The following is a 4,721-nucleotide window of genomic DNA, read 5'->3' as shown; positions in this document are numbered from 1 at the left end:
TGCTAGGAAACAAGGCCTAGGGTTCATACTTTCACTAGTGCAAGTTCTCTCAACAATAATAACATAATTGGATCATATAACTATCCCTCAACATGCAACAAAGAGTCACTCCAAAGTCACTAATAGCGGAGAACAAACGAAGAGATTATGGTAGGGTACGAAACCACCTCAAAGTTATTCTTTCTGCTCGATGTATTCAAGAGTCCGTAGTAAAATAACACGAAGCTATTCTTTCCGTTCGATCTATCATAGAGTTCATACTAGAATAACACCTTAAGACACAAATCAACCAAAACCCTAATGTCACCTAGATACTCCAATGTCACCTCAAGTATCCGTGGGTATGATTATACGATATGCATCACACAATCTCAGATTCATCTATTCAAACCAACACAAAGTACTTCAAAGAGTGCCCCAAAGTTTCTACCGGAGAATCGAGACGAAAACGTGTGCCAACCCCTATGCATAGGTTCATGGGCGGAATCCGCAAGTTGATCACCAAAACATACATCAAGTGGATCACGTGATATCCCATTGTCACCACAGATAAGCATGGCAAGACATACATCAAGTGTTCTCAAATCCTTAAAGACTCAACCCGATAAGATAACTTCAAAGGGAAAACTCAATCCATTACAAGAGAGTAGAAGGGGAGAAACATCATAAGATCCAACTATAATAGCAAAGCTCGTGATACATCAAGATCGTATCACCTCAAGAACACGAGAGAGAGAGAGAGAGATCAAACACATAGCTACTAGTACATACCCTCAGCCCCGAGGGTGAACTACTCCCTCCTCGTCATGGAGAGCGCCGGGATGATGAAGATGGCCACCGGTGAGGGACCCCCCCTCCGGCAGGGTGCCGGAACAGGGTCCCGATTGGTTTTTGGTGGCTATAGAGGCTTGCGGCGACGGAACTCCCGATCTAGGTTATTTTCTGGAGGTTTCAGTATTTATAGGATTTTTTGGCGTAGGTCTCACGTCAGGGGGGGTCTCCGGGTTGTCCACGAGGCAGGGGCCCACGCCCAGGGGGGTGGGCGCGCCCCCCACCCTCGTGGGCAGCCCGGGACTCTCCTGGCCCAACTCTTTTACTCCGGGGGCTTCTTTTGGTCCAGAAAAAATCATCAAAAATTGGCATGTCAATTGGACTCCGTTTGGTTTTCCTTTTTTGCAAAACTTAAAAACAGGGAAAAACAGAAATTGGCACTGGGCTCTAGGTTAATAGGTTAGTCCCAAAATCATATAAAATAGCATATAAATGCATATAAAACATCCTAGAAGGATAATATAATAGCATGAATACTTCATAAATTATAGATACGTTGGAGACGTATCAGCATCCCCAAGCTTAATTCCTGCTCATCCTCGAGTAGGTAAATGATAAAAGAAATAATTTATGAAGTGTGAATGCTAGCAGGTGCACAAGTTTGATCAATGATAATTTCAATCACCTTTTCTAGCATCATTATATATCATAACAGTAGCTCAACTCATAGGACTTCTCATGATCAAGTAACAAGCTATTCACATGTTAAAGTATAGATCATAAACTTTCTTGAAAACTAACAAACCGTGTTATTAGTCATCAAACAATTACAATTCATCTTATTTTCAGGAAGAGTCTATGTCAGAGCTTGGATTTAGCAAACTCCACATACTCAACTATCATTTAGTCTTTCACAATTGCTAACACTCACGCGATATTCATGGGTTCAATGTTTTAATCATACACAGAGAAAGATAGGGGCTTATAGATTCGCCTCCCAACCTTTTACCTCAAGGGTAATGTCAACAATAATAGCTCATGATGCCTTACATCCAATTGGATATATATTTCAGAATCTTTCTAACACAATGTGCTTGCCAAAGGATAAAATGTAAAAAGGAAAGGTGAAGATCACCATGACTCTTGCATAAGGTAAAAGATAAGAATAAAAGATAGGCCCTTCACAGAGGGAAGCAGAGGTTGCCATGCGCTTTTATAGTTGGATGCACAAAATCTTAATGCGAGGGAACATCAATTTATATTGCCACTTGTGATAGGGACCTTTATTATGCAGCCCGTCGCTTTTATTGCTTCCATATCACAAGATCGTATAAAGCTTATTTTCTCCACACTAAAAGATCATACATATTTAGAGAGCAATTTTTATTGCATGCACCGATGACAACTTACTTGAAGGATCTTACTCAATCCATAGGTAGGTATGGTGGACTCTCATGGCAATACTGGTTTAAGGGATGTTTGGAAGCACAAGTAGTATCTCTACTTGGTGCAAAAAATTTGGCTTGCATGAGGGGGAAAGGCAAGCTCAATGTGTTGGGCGATCCATGACAATATACTTTATTTCGGATATAAGAAAACATAACCCATTATGTTGTCTTCCTTGTCCAACATCCTTTTAGCATGTCATATTTTAATGAGTTCTCACAATTGCAAAAGATGTCCATGATAGTATATTTATATGTGAAATATCCCTTCCTTCAATATTCGTTCAAGAATTGTTCAAGTGACCAATACAATGTTTGCTAACCTTCAGTAAATTTACCACCTCTACTTCTTATATGTAAAGTCATTACTCCCCATGTTATAAGCATATGAAACATATATAATTTCAGATTTATTACATTCAAATCATTCAACCATTTACTCATAGGATATAAGTGAGGCACACGAGTGAATGACAAACTACTCCAAAAAGATATAAGTGAAGATCAATGAGTAGTTAAATAATTATTTAGCTATGTGAGGACTCTCTATCATTCAATAATTTCAGATCTTGATATTTTATTCAAACAGCAAGCAAAAATAAATAAAATAAATTGACGCTCCAAGCAAAACACATATCATGTGGTGAATAAAAATATAGCTCCAAGTAAAGTTACCGATGAACGAAGACAAAAGAGGGGATGCCTTCCGGGGCAATCCCAAAGCTTAGGCTCTTGGTTATCCTTGAATATTACCTTGGGGTGCCTTGGGCATCCCCAAGCTTAGGCTCTTGCCACTCCTTATTCCATAGTCCATCGAATCTTTACCCAAAACTTGAAAACTTCACAACACAAAACTCAACAGAAAACTCGTAAGCTCCGTTAGCGAAAGAAAACAAAACACCACTTCAAGGTACTGTAATGAACTCATTCTTTATTTGTATTGGTGTTAAATCTACTGTATTCCAACTTCTCTATGGTTTATAAACTATTTTACTAGCCATAGAGTCATCAAAATAAGCAAACAACACACGAAAAACAGAATCTGTCAAAAACAGAACAGTCTGTAGTAATCTGTAACTAACGCAAACTTCTGGAACTCAGAAAAATCTACCAAAATAGGAAGACCTAGATAATTTGTTTATTGATCTACTGCAATTGGAATCATTATTTTATAACGTTCTGGTGATTTTTAACAATTGTTTTCGTGAACAGAAAGTTTCTGGAATTTTCAGCAAGATCAAATAACTATCATCTAAGAAGATCCTATAGGTCTTACTTGGCACAAACACTAATTAAAACATAAAACCACATCTAACCAGAGGCTAGATCAAATATTTATTACTAAACAGAAACAAAAGGCAAGTAACAAAAATAAAATTGGGTTGCCTCCCAACAAGCGCTAACGTTTAACGCCCCTAGCTAGGCATGATGATTTCAATGATGCTCACATAAAAGATAAGAATTGAAACACAAAGAGAGCATCATGAAGAATATGACTAGCACATTTAAGTCTAACCCACTTCCTATGCATAGGGATTTGTGAGCAAACAACTTATGGGAACAAGAATCAACTTGCATAGGAAGGCAAAACAAGCATAACTTCAAAACTTTAAGCACATAGAGAGGAAACTTGATATTATTGCAATTCCTACAAGCATATATTCCTCCCTCATAATAATTTTCAGTAGCATCATGAATGAATTCAACAATATAACCAGCACCTAAAGCATTCTTTTCATGATCTACAAGCATAGAAAATTTACTACTCTCCACATAAGCAAAATTCTTCTCATTCGGAATAGTGGGAGAATCATAAGAAACCCGAATACTATAAATTGTTTCCACATTAAAAGAGTAATGTTCAGAAAAGGGGTAATCATAATCATGACAAGTTTTATAAATATAATCATCACTACTCTTTATATCATAAGTGTCATCACAATAATCATCATAAATAGGAGGCATGCTATCATCATAATAAATTTGCTCATCAAAACTTGGGAGGCTAAAAATATTATCTTCATTAAACATAGCATCCCCAAGCTTGGGACAAACATTAATTGCAGCAAATATATTCTCAAAAATGTCATTCTCATCAAACATAGCATCCCCAAGCTTGGGCCTTTTCATATCATAAGCATAATCACTCTCATCATTAATAGTATGGATAACACCAATAGTATAGCAATCATCATCATCACAATGAGTAGTAGGAGCAACATCATTTGGGAGAGATACCTTTCTACCTTTGCTTCTCTGTCTTTTCTTTTTCTTCTTCACATCATGTGTGGGTTCAATCCTCTTTTTGGAGCTCCTTATTAATGAGATTGGTTGAATAGAAGGCTCCTCCTCGTTACCTGATTCATCATAAGAAATAATAGGAGAATATTGGGAAGTCTCTTCCCTTTCGTTAGTATTCTCTTCATCTTCTATTTGTTTTCTTTTCTTTATGTAATTGGCAATATAAGGATTTTCAATGCAATTCACCGCACAATACATATAAAT

This window comes from Aegilops tauschii, chromosome 5 (genome assembly GCF_002575655.3).
Source record: "Aegilops tauschii subsp. strangulata cultivar AL8/78 chromosome 5, Aet v6.0, whole genome shotgun sequence".
Taxonomy (NCBI): Eukaryota; Viridiplantae; Streptophyta; class Magnoliopsida; order Poales; family Poaceae; genus Aegilops; species Aegilops tauschii.
Note: the sequence above shows the minus strand (reverse complement) of the source record.